The 12597-nt window shown below is 38.9% G+C and overlaps 1 protein-coding gene across 1 annotated transcript in view; it reads left to right on the top strand.

Annotated features, from left to right (window-relative positions):
* Positions 1 to 12597, top strand: part of LOC147335057 (serine/threonine-protein kinase 26-like) — a 52726-nt gene that overhangs the window by 1182 nt on the left and 38947 nt on the right. The gene's annotated exons all lie outside the window — the stretch shown is intronic.

Genomic DNA, 12597 nt, shown 5'->3' with positions numbered 1-12597 from the left:
GTATAACTATAATCTATACTAGCTTATATTGTGACTTTGGTGCTCAAAGTTTAGTCTAAATTTTGAATTGAAGTTTTTGTTGCATCAAGTGTGCCTAGTTCTAATGTTTAAATCTTTTAAATGAAACTGTAATCTTCATAGAAAGGTTTATAAGGTGGCTCGGCTTCTACAAAATAAGCTTACAGTAACTTTTTAGGGTGTTTTTGTGTCTTCAGTGGTAACTGTGATACTTGCATACACATAGTTCACAGTGCCCTTACCTCTTAATGCGACCTATAATGTGTGTATGATGATTTATAAGGTGACTTTTAGCTTTCTGAACTAGTGAATTTGTAGTGTTTATACAATTTAAGGTGTACCCATGATGTCTCTCCGGTTCCCTAAAACGAGTTTTATTTCATGGTGTTCACATTTTTTAAAGTGAACTAATATTTATCGATATTACCTCATTATTGAGTTTACTGTATGTTTAAGGTGGTTACAGCTGTAAAAGTGTGAAAATAGTGTTTCTGTAGTGGCTTATGTGTTGGCTTTGTTGCTTCATATGTACTTTACAGTGTCGTGTAATGTGTCACGATGGCTTGTGTTGTGACTTTGTTTTACCAACCCAAGGTGAAGTGTGACTGTGGTTTACGTACCGTCGGATATATACATGCGATGAATTACAGTGTGACTCTGCTGCTGTATAAACGAGTTTATTTAACTCTCTTGTGTATTTAGGATTTAAGACTTCTAAATAATCCAGATTTACCGTGACTTAATGTGCTGCTTGTAATCCAGGCACACTTTATGATGACACAATGTTTCTGCCTCTTATCACATCCATATATTTAGTTATTATCAGCTGATATCGCAGACTCACATTATATTGACCTTAATTCTCCTGAACCTGATGTATTTTCTGATTGTATCACTTTTGTGTTCATGTAATGTTTCCATAGTGACACATTTTATAGTCCTCTGTCTTTATCTCCTTAATGATGTGAGCTATGCGTAACTCAAAAGGTGTGTCTAGCCTTCATGATTTCCCGTAACACTCCATGTGTTAATGGCCCATTCTGTATCTGTTGCTCAGGAGCATTGATTGATATCTTTTATAGGACATCCACTGCCTTTAGTCTAGTTGATTAAAATCTACTCTGGGATCATCCTTCCCTTGGAAGTCATATTAGAGGAAAATCTTCAGGTATGCCAGACTTGTGCCAGTAAGAAACAAAAGGTGTCTAACGTGCACTAAAAGTGTGTAAACGCCTCCAACCTGTTGCTCAGCCGGCTTTCAGGTGTGTCTACCTGTGGGACTGGCTCGCCGTGTCTGCTCTGTGCGTCCCAAGTGGGCGGGGCCACAAATGGTGTCACAGGCTGCTTACATCAACACACCCAACGCCTGGCACCAGCTGCCACAGCATCGAGACAGACAGCAAGGTTTGCTGCCAGTAAGAGCAATGATGCATAGTGGAAAGTGCTGTGCAAGACTGGAGCTACCTGATCAGTCGATTAGGTGATAGGATATTTATCACTTGTTGGGTAGTTATTCTTTTAAGCATAAATATCAGTTATGGTGGCTTTCAGATCGCTTTAAAAAAAACCAAAACCCAATATGTATATATTTGCTTATGTGGCTGGGAATTATGTATTGTTGGCCTAAATGTATAAGTAACTTTGCCACTTTGATCTCTGGTAGCTTAAAGGTGATATAAATAATTTTTTATGTTAAGGAAGAATTGAATCGCTAAGTGCGTTAAAAGGGTGCTTATATTATAACCACTTGGAAATAATACCAGAATTTGTAGTGAAGATGAAGGTACCTAGCATCACTATAATGCTAACCAACTGACCATTGGCATCCAGCGTACAACTAGACATGCAGTGCAAGCTGCTGTGGCGAGCCCTTGTGACAAGATTGGTTAGCAAGCTAAATTTATAGTGTATGAAAGTATCAGGTGATAAGCGTTTTTGCTAATTTCATGCTAACTAAAAGAAATGATAAAAACTTTACTAAAAATGATGATAATAACAAAATGAATGGGCTAGTGGTCTAATAAACTGCAAATCCAGTAATTGTATTTAGCAGAAAATGGATTAAAGGTGTTAAAGTGTTAAAGTCATGAATAGAGTCAAAAGGTCCAGTACAGTGACTTGAATTAGCCAAATGGGCAAAGTTACCTAAGCTAAAGGGCTTGATATTTTTTCCCCCGCTAAAGCAAAACAAACTTGGAAGAGGAAACAACATATCTGTTTCGCATAATGTCTAAAACTTGTTTTGACTGCCCCTAGGTAGCCAAAAATTTATTTTAAATCAAGGTTAAGACGCATGGTTGCCATTATTGCAACATTTGTTGTTATTAGACAGCTCAAAAAATAACCCAAAATTTGTGCTGGAGTGTCTCATTTTGTAAGAATTATCCTGTAACAGGTGGGGGGGTATTTAGCTTAAATGAATGAGTTTACAAAAGCGGTACAGTAGCATAATGGATGATTTGTGGCTCAGGATATCAGTTTCACACATACTTTGAACCTCTAGTTCCTCTAGTCCTTCCTTTCTGCTATCAGTGGAAGCTGCTGAGAGATCCCAGCTCCATGGAAAATGTTGTGTAAAGCCTGAACGATATCACTCGGCTGACTCTTACGTTGGTTTCTGGCTTGTGACCATGATTCAGAGCCTCTTTTGAAAGAAATCTTACATAATCCAGAAAAATAAGCTTGATATCATTTGAAACAGTGCTATCGTTATAATTACACAAGTGCCCCCAGCTGACTCCTTTGTTTATGTCTTTTACAGTCTGTTACGAATAATAAGTTCACTGTCTGACTGTGATATTTGCTGCCTTGGGCATCACATCGTTGTGTCAGCTCTTTCATGGGTTTCCACACTATGTTAAAATGGAAATGACTCTCTTAACAAATGCCCTCAAAAATACATGTTTGTTATATTGAAACGCTTTCTTCTTCTTTTTTAACCGTGCAGACATGGCAAAACGTAAGATTTCCATTTTACCAACATGGGGGGGAAAAAAGGAAAGCACAAGGTATTCACATCTGAGATCACTGAACTTATAAAGTGATCGACAAACTTCTTCTCTAATATCAATAGTCCTACATTACGCAAGGTTAGGCGAGGCCTAATCTTCATTGATCATAAAATCTCATTAGCGGGATTGAACGCTTAATTAGTGGAAAATTTTGCAATGTTGGGATATAAAAATTGTGTTTATTTTTCCACAGAATCCTAACACCGTGGGCGAAATTCCATCTTTGGTGAAATGTACAAATTTCCACTGATGCCTAAAATCAAATCTAGTGGCGCCACAAAACACAGCTACTAATGTATGATGTCACACTTGCAAATCAGAAGCATCTTGACAGTATGGTTTGAGTTGTTGATTGTCACAGAAGAAAAATCCAATGACTCAGCTGGCACTGTGATTGATTGCGTGCTGGCAGGTATGCAGGAACATGTTTTTATGATGTTTGTTCTTTCAGTAATGGGCTTTCAGTTTTAGTGCCCCATGGCGGTTTAAGGAGGTCATTCCCTGTCAAACAGTACAAACTTGAGGCAAATTCCACAACTTAAAGGTATTTCCCCAAGAGTTTGATTCTGGACATTTGCCTACCTTCCTCCTCGGGCTCCTGCCTCATGCTACACTAATAAATTTTGTTGATCTAATATGAATTTATGTTTAATTCGCAGAATATTATTAGAACTGTCACTCTGTTGGGCTTTGAACTAAATATGACAGTTTAGTTGAATCACATATTTTGTCAATCCAGGGAATCACCCTCAAAGTCAAATATACTTAGGATTTCCAGCCAGCCTTCATTTGGCCAAGAAATGGCAACCAGAGATGTACCAGTCCTACTTTCTACAGTTCTGATCTGATAATGATCAATGACTTTGGGTATCAGCTGAAATCCAGTAGTAATCTGATAGCAGTGTCACATTAATGAGCTGTGATTATGTTTTTTTTTAAAAAAGAACTGGGAATCGTTCTTTTGTGTAAGACAATGAATTGAACACTGGTTTCGTAACTTCGTAACTACAAAACAATTATCTCTACAAATATAAACTGTACTGGTAATAGGTTTTTCTTTTGTTTTTTCTAAATTTAAGGTACAGATGAACATAATAAAACAAAATTAATTTATATTATCCCTTTAATTTATTCACTCTAGTTTATTTTCAGCTGTCTGTTAGTCTTTGCTGCTATTAATAACGGCCACGTTAGATTCTCCTTCCCTGGTTCTCCCCTGTAGAGGGGAAGCTGAAAAATATAAAGCCAGGTGACGGCAGAACATTATATTACCATAAGTGTCATAAAGTATTTCAGCAAGTCTTACACCACTTGTAACGAAAGTTACAATTTTTTTTGGTTGTGTCGGCTAACTTGACAACAGTTGCTGGTTTGAATTAGTGTCATGGCACTAATTTGTGCGACGGGTCAGAGCATTTTTGATGATACCCGATCCAGCTTTTAGATTGGACTGATATCCAATCCAAATATCAGATTAGTGCATCCCTGCAAACGATTAATGGAAACTTTACCCCAATCAAACAATAGCATTTTATCAGCCTCGCTGAGTAACAGTTGTGTAATTTTAGTACCTGAAGTATGGCTGGTGTAGATTTGAAGTTTTATTAGACTGGAAGTGCAGCAACTTAAAAACCAACTTAAAGTTAACTCAGCTGGCAGACTAGCATAAAAAATGGAGCTACGTATGGAGAGAGAGAGGAAAAAACTAAACATGGGTTTTAGGTGTTAAACGTCTGGCATTTTCCTGTTCCTGCCATTTTTTTTTTTTTTTTTTTTTTACTTTGATTCCTGCTCACTGATCCACTACAGGACTTTACTGGCCTTAAAATACAAAAACAAAAAACCCACATATGTGGATGCATCGCTTAATTATTCACAGATACCAACTGTCATAAGGTGAACTACTAAATTAGCAAATAAAACTGTCATTAGAATAAAAACCAATCAGCGATTGACCCAGCTGGTTGCCTGAAGCAGATATATTTCAGTCACACAACCCTAATGCACTGTAATGTAAAAGAGCCTCTTGAGGCCTCTTGAGTGCGTTCTGAAAAAAACAAAACAAAATTTTTTCTTCATTCAAACTTCATTTAGGACATTTAGCAGCAGTGAGAAATCCTAAAGATTTCAGGATGTCAGCGCAGCATCTAGCTCGGCGGTAGCTCGTTAACGGAGATTTGCCGTGTTGTGGCGTTAAGGTCATTTCAACGAGATTAACCTGAAAGCACTAGTGGGAACACAACGAATATGACTGCACATTTACGCCGACATCATCCTAGTGCAAAGACAAAAACAACAAGCATGCTACTAACTTTAGCCGAGTCATTTAGACAGCTGTTAGCACATGATTCTCCTTATGCTGCTAAGAATATAGCCCAGAAGAAGCGGATAGTATAGCTTCTTCAGCCGGCTTTCAGGTGTGTCTGCCGGAGGTTTCTTCCTGTTAAAAGGGAGTTTTTCCTTCCCACTGTCGCCAAAGTGCTTGCTCATAGGGGGTCATATGATTGTTGGGTTTTTCTCTGTATCTATGAAGCGCCTTGAGGCGACTTTTGTTGTGATTTGGCGCTATATAAATAAAATTGAATTGAATTGAATTGAGCTTTTATTTTGGAAAGAGACATTTCTCTGTAATAAACTCTCTTTTCCAAAGATGAGTGATTCCTCAATCAGATACAGGGCTTGCAATATCGCTAGCCCGACGTCCTGGGGCTAGCGATTTTTTTCAGTCGGGCTACCAAAATCTATCTCTTCCCTGCCCGTCGGGCTATTGTAGGAAGGAAAAATATATGTCAATGCTTTTGCATTCTTTCAGAAATGTAGCTGGGTAATTATGTCATTGGCATCGGTGAGCCACTGTCAATATGTGACATATTGAAATCGCGTTTGAATTTGCGCTTGTTTTTTTGCTTTCACTTTGCAATCGTGCGAACTGTGTATAGAGAGCGACAGCACTGATCTGTGAGTGATGATAATTTGCGCACCAATTCCTCTGACATCGTCTTATTAATCGTTAGCTTACTATGCAAACATGACAAGTGAAATCTCCCGCAGCAAGCTTAAACATGTGAGAGGTTGATCGCGCAGAGAATCGCTGAGCTTATGTGAGTGCGTCTGTAAAAGCAGCAGGATATATATTTGACTACGATGACCTGGATGACTGAGAACCTTCACAGACAGATATATATTTTAGTTCTGCTGAGCCAAATAAGACAGGTCAGGGTGAAGAAGTGACAGCCAAAGAAAAGCTTACCACAAAACGGAGAAGTTATGACAAATCAGACTATAAGGCAAAAAGAAAGTGCAGCTTTATGGTTTCATGGACAAAATAATTTCTGTGGCTGCAATATGACGAGCTAAATAACCAGGGCTGCACATAAGTGGTCCGCAGGTGCGCATTCGCTGTCAAAATAAAAAACACGCACAAGGGTTAGGGTTAAATTTAAAAACTGTACTTTTGAGTTAAAATATATATTTATAATTTTAATAAATGACAAATTAAGAAGGCATGAACATTTTTTTTGTATCGAAAAAATATCGAACCGTGACACCAAAGTATCGAACCGAACCGAACCGTGAATTTTGTGTATCGTTGCACCCCTACTACAAACGTCACTGCTGTTTAGTTTTCTGTCTTCATTTATGCTGGAAGTGATAACAGAGCTGTACGTTTTATTTTGTTTCCAAAACCCCGCAGTCAGGACATGCTATATTGTATTTAGATAGACGCTAGCGAGCTAACTTCCTGCTAACTTCTAACTCCGTTAAATGTCATAAATTCCGTTTTCATGGATGCCTGGATGTTAAACTCAGTTGTTACACCTGGTAGAGCAGAACGCTGATCATTTTATTAAAGATGAAAGACTTTAGACAGTTTTTCAACTCTCAGTAATGCCATAGTGATCGTTTGATATATGGACCTGCAGCGGAGTTTAGACCCAGACACGGCTAGTGACGTCAGACTGAACAATCGGATTGTCAAAGTGGCATACACCTGATCAAACACCTGGGAGTGGCCGCTTCTCCTTCTGCTCTTTGTCATTTTTACGGCTGCACCTTTTCAGCGCTCCAGTTCTCACAGCCTGTACGTATCTGTGGCTATATATAATCACAGGCTCCACCACCCTGAAGGTGGTGTGTTTGTGTTTTCCTGAGTGAGGAATTATCAGCAGCTACCAGCCAGCTGCCTGCAAGTTTTGATTATAGAGCGTGAGTCAGTCTTTCTGCAGCCTGAATCATAGTAGAGCATTCTCACACCCCTCTGTTCATGCGTTTGTCTTGTTTATCTTCACATTTTCCTGGATGAGGACGTATAAACAGAAACCGCCTGACGGCACAAGCGGCTCCTGTGTTGGACGGAGTTTGAGTCATTCAAGTCTTCAGTTTCACTCAGTGCTGGCTTCAACATCATTTTGAGGAAACAAAATGATACAAATTATACAGAAATGACTGGCAAGTTATAAAACTGGCCACTTTGTTGTAATTGAGATGTTTTTTTATTTCTTGTGTGACTGAAATTGGTCATTTTTGTGGTTTGAGTTGTTTTATGTAAACCTACCAAACAATTAGTTGATTCTTTTGAAGAATTGATAGATAAATCAGCCATTAACCCATCAAAACAAAAAGAGTTGGTGGTCTTTCAAAGCCACACAGTAACTCAAACAAGGCAGCGGCAGATCGGTAAGTCCTGTGAGGTAAAATGACAAAATTACTGTTGTTGTCTGAGGAGTCTGGGGGATTTTGAGAGAGCAGTATAATTACTTCAGTTCCTCATCGGAAACGGCTGTCTGATGAAATGGTGAAAATACTCTAAATATAGCTAACACTTATAATTTGTGGTTATCGTTTTTTTCAGTTGACAGTAAAATATTGTGGTGCTGATTGTTCTCAGCATTGCATTGCTTATCTTGTGCAGCTGCCTGCGTTTAGATTAGGGCATAATTTTTAAATGTTGGATTAGTTATAGGCGACACAGTAGTCTGGTGGTTAGCACTGTCTCGTCTTAGCAAGAAGTTTTGTATTCGCCAGCTGAGTGGGACCTTTCTGTGTGGACTTCTGCATGTTGCCTCCAGGTACTCCAGCTCCTTTCCACAGCTCCAATAGCTTATGGGACCAATTATTGATTTTAAATATGTTTTTTTTTTTTGTTTCCTGCTTTAAAATAAAAACAGCCAACCACTAAAGAGGATTTTACCTTCCACCAATGGAAAAGCACCAAATCTGTGATAAAACATTATTTGACCAGTCTTTTTTAGCATAAAATGTTTTTTCAGGTGGCAAAAAATAACTGGACTGCACCGGGCTTCCTTTAGATTCAAAGTTAACCTAAGAACCATAGACTCAACAATTTACAGACCAGTCAACCTTATAAACATAGTTATTCTAAAGCTTCAGTTTGAATGGGTGAACAATATAAAAGCTAGTAAGTTATAAGTTCTCTGACAGCAGGTTATCCAGCAAAACTACTTCCACGCACACGGGTATTTTTTCTAAACAGAGATTTTCTGTTTTCGTTTACAAAAAACAAAATCCCGTTCACACGTGCAGTTATGGAAATAATATCTCTGTCGGCATGTAAATGCAAAAAACGAAGTCAAAGCTCTTAAGAGCACAACAGGTGGCCAATCGGGAGTCTATGTGAATTCTGTCTAAATCAGTGGTGCACAGTGTGACGTCAAAAAAGGCCGCACTCCTTTTACATTGCTTGACTAAATCTCTGTTTTCCTCATCCACGCGTAAACGGCCAGACAAAGTTTTTGAAAATTTTCACATTGGCAGGACTTCTTAAAACTCTCCATTTACATGTGGATGAAAGGCCCAAACATGTAGAAAAAGCTGCGTTTTGAAAGATACCAGTGTACGTGTGGAGGGGTGGGCGGTATAAACGGTATACGGTAGAAACAATATAAATTTGGCCAACGATAGAGATTTTGACTATACCGCTCTACCACGATAGGGCATGTTGATGGAGTCATCGAGCTACGCCTGTTTTGGTCAAAAGCATTGCAGCGGCTGCAAACAACATCATCTGTAAATTATGCCGGGCGACAGTAATAGCAAAGAGACGAAGCACTTTTGGAATATGGGGAAAGCCAAAAATAGCGCTTCCTCCACTTCCCTACCATTGATTCATTAGTGCTGAATTCTCTCGCAGCTGCTCTATTCCCATGTTGTTGCAGTAACCTGACTAACCTCGTATTGCGGATGGATTATCTCAGTTGTTCTCTTGACTGAAGTTTGGTCCGTTTATAGCATTTTGCCATGCAATTGCATTTGTCCCTAACCACCCGAAACCCTCACATTAACTTTTACTGAGTGGTAAAAAGTTTGCGTTCATCCTTCAGCTTCACTGTGCTAATGTTATGCTAACGTAACTGTTTTGCTAGCGATCACGTAGCACGTCATTATATACCAGCTAGTCCGACTTCAGTAACCTTACAAAAGTCACTGCTGTTTAGTTTTCTGTCTTTATTTATGTTGGAAGTGATAGCAGAGCTATACATTTTAATTTCTTTTAGAAATCTCTCAGTCAGAACATGCTATATCATGTTTAGGTGGAAGCTAGCGAGCTAACTTCCTGCTAACTTCCAACTCTGTTGAATTTAATAAATTCAGTTTTCATGGATGCCTGGATTAATTGTTACACCTGGTAAAGCAGCAACGCCGATCATTTTATTAAAGATGAAAGAATTTAGACAGTTTTTAACTCTGTGATGCTGCAGTGTTCGTTTGACTTTGGGACCAGAAGTTAACGGAGTTTAGGACCCAGATTACTCCGTGAGGCTCCTGACTACGGCAGCCGTAATGCTCCAACAATCCATCAAGCGGTGCGGCTTCATAGCTTACCAAAGTCGTACTAAAATATTTTTGACAGATTTCTGCGCGCTGTGTACCACATAAAATCAGTTCGAGGTCAGTAAGCACAACCAGAATTCCTACATAAGGTACACTGTCGATTTTTGAGAAAATTAAAGGATTTTAAGTGTGCCTTATTGTGTGTAAAATACGTTATACAGAAGAAAAGAATATATCGCGATATATATCGTTACCGCACATGCTTCAAATTATACCGTGATATGGATTTTAGGCCATATCCCCCAGCCAAATGTGGTTCCATTTTTTTATACATTGACAAGATGTTCAGTTAGCTCAAAGTCTTTCAGTGATTTTGGCTTTCAGACTACAAAACATAGTACACTTTTCAGCTTTCTACTGCTGCCATTGCCCTGTGTGCTTGGTGCTTGTTTTTCTTCATTATATTGCATGAGTGACGTCACATGGTCTTGCAATCTTCTAATCTGAATGTGTTCTCCTTTGGAAATTTGGCACAGGTTGATTTAGTGTGAATCGGTGCTCTGTAGTAACAACGTAGTTTACTGCCCACTTACTGTACGTAATACGCAGCTAGTGCTGGCAGGTGGCAGAAATATGTGCCATTTCCCAGCCTCAAAATTTGGATAAAAATTCATTAAAATACCAGATACTGCCAGATAAAGCTTGCAGGAGCTTGGAGTAAAATCTTTGGATAATGGTCAAATAATTTTATTTGTAGATAATATGTACTTATTTTTGATATATATTTGACTAAATGCAAGCCATTGGTTTACTTATTTACCTAATTTTATCTGGTTTGAGAGCGGGAGGAAACACAAATTCTTTGGAGACCGCGTCATGAAGGGCATCTTGCAAAAACATCTGCCAAATAAAAAGTGCAGGGCCAGCCACAGTGGTGACCCATTGTGAAAAAGAGACCAGCCAGAAGTAGATATTATTTTGGCTGCACATCCCTAGACTTTACTTGTTTTTAACTTGTTTTAATAGTCAACTTGTTGCCAATCACCTATTATTGGCCCTACTTGTCCTTGATTTTTTTTCAGTACTGGCTGTAGGGCAAAAACAAGAATCCTAAATATCGTTCACCTGCTCCCCACATAGTTGCTCATCCTGCAGCTGGACATATGCCAACATATGGAGCTGTAGCTGTCAGCTATAAACGGTCTTCTGCTCGGAGGATCTGCTGTTAGCTGGAGAGCCAGTCAAACCAGAATCTGCAGTATGCTGAGAGCTGTTTACATGCAGCCGCTCACCGACGTTCCTCAAGGACAAAGAACTGCCATCTGCACCTGCAGTCTAAGATGTGGAGTTGTAGTCCCACCATAGGAGAACAGACAGATAAGTGTTGCAGAAGGTATTTGCCACAAAGTAAAGAAAATATTTTCAGAGGAGTAACATGTTTTTAGAAAAGCAATATCCGTAGAAATTATAAGTGCTTAAAAAGTCTTTGTTGGTGGCTTTTGTAAGCTTTGGATGAGGGCTGTAGTCAATCATTGTGTAGGTGGTAGAGGTGGGCAGCTCAATATAAATATTGATAGTATCGATACTTGCACTGGTATCAGTATGTGATTGATACTAGCACAATTGGATCGATATTTTCTTCCTCTCCTCAAAGTCTAGTATGTGGAGAGTGGGCTGGGCCTATCCCTGCTGTCTTAGGCCAAAAGGCTGGTTACACTGTGGACAGCTCGCTAGTCTATCGCAGGGCTACCACAAAGAGATCATTCACACTCACATTCACACCTGTGGGGAATTTAGAATCACCAGTTAAGCTAACACTACTGCATCCCACTGAACTATTTGGCAAATGTACGATGATTCAGCACATGAATCATGACTCACTTAATTTTCAAATAAAATATACATACATACATACATACATTGTATGCAACATACATACATACATACATACATACATTGTATGCAACATACATACATACATACATACATACATTGTATGCAACATACATACATACATACATTGTATGCAACATACATACATACATACATTGTATGCAACATACATACATACATACATTGTATGCAACATACATACATACAATGTATGTATGTATGTTGCATACAATGTATGTACTGCACTGCTGTCATATGACATGAACCACTCTCACCCTCCAGCAGCTACTCTAGAGTTTTGACTTAGAGGAAGCAGTAGTGAAGGGCTTAACTTATTGTATATAATAAAATATGTTGGTATGTAAGGTGAAAGCATGGTGCCATTATCATTTTACAAAAGTTGTTTTGGAAATTTCGCATCTTGGGTGATTCAACGCATCATGTCATGTTTAAGAGGAAAGAGGAAATGTTAAAGAGTGCTGAGAGTTTCACATGATGCTGTCTGCAAAGGTCATTTTGGAGAATGCTGTGTTTGTACTTCCTCCTCTAGCAGCTGTGACCTTTGACCTCCAACAGGGACATACTTGTACACAGACTTCTCTTGTTTTTGGACAGCACTTGTTAGTAAAAACATGGTCCTTTCTTGCTCAGTTGCACAGTTTCCACAGCTTTGTCCAAGTTTTCCAGGGCAGTGTCATGTTTGTGTTAGCAGCTCACTGACCTCTAACTTTAAACTTTAAACGCTTCTCTTTAGTGCTTCTACCTGACCCGACTCCACCTCTTATCACCTGCTCTGAGGTAGGGCTGGGCGATATATCGAGTTTTTTTAAAAATATCTATATATTTTCATACGAGATATAAGATGTGACAATATCGTTTATAT

This window comes from Aulonocara sp. 'chitande type north' Nkhata Bay, linkage group LG3 (assembly GCF_057382095.1).
Source record: "Aulonocara sp. 'chitande type north' Nkhata Bay isolate Kocher_YH1m ecotype deep benthic linkage group LG3, A_spYH_male_GT1.1, whole genome shotgun sequence".
Lineage (NCBI taxonomy): Eukaryota > Metazoa > Chordata > Actinopteri > Cichliformes > Cichlidae > Aulonocara > Aulonocara sp. 'chitande type north' Nkhata Bay.
Note: the sequence above shows the minus strand (reverse complement) of the source record. Positions and strands in the feature narration are given on the sequence as shown.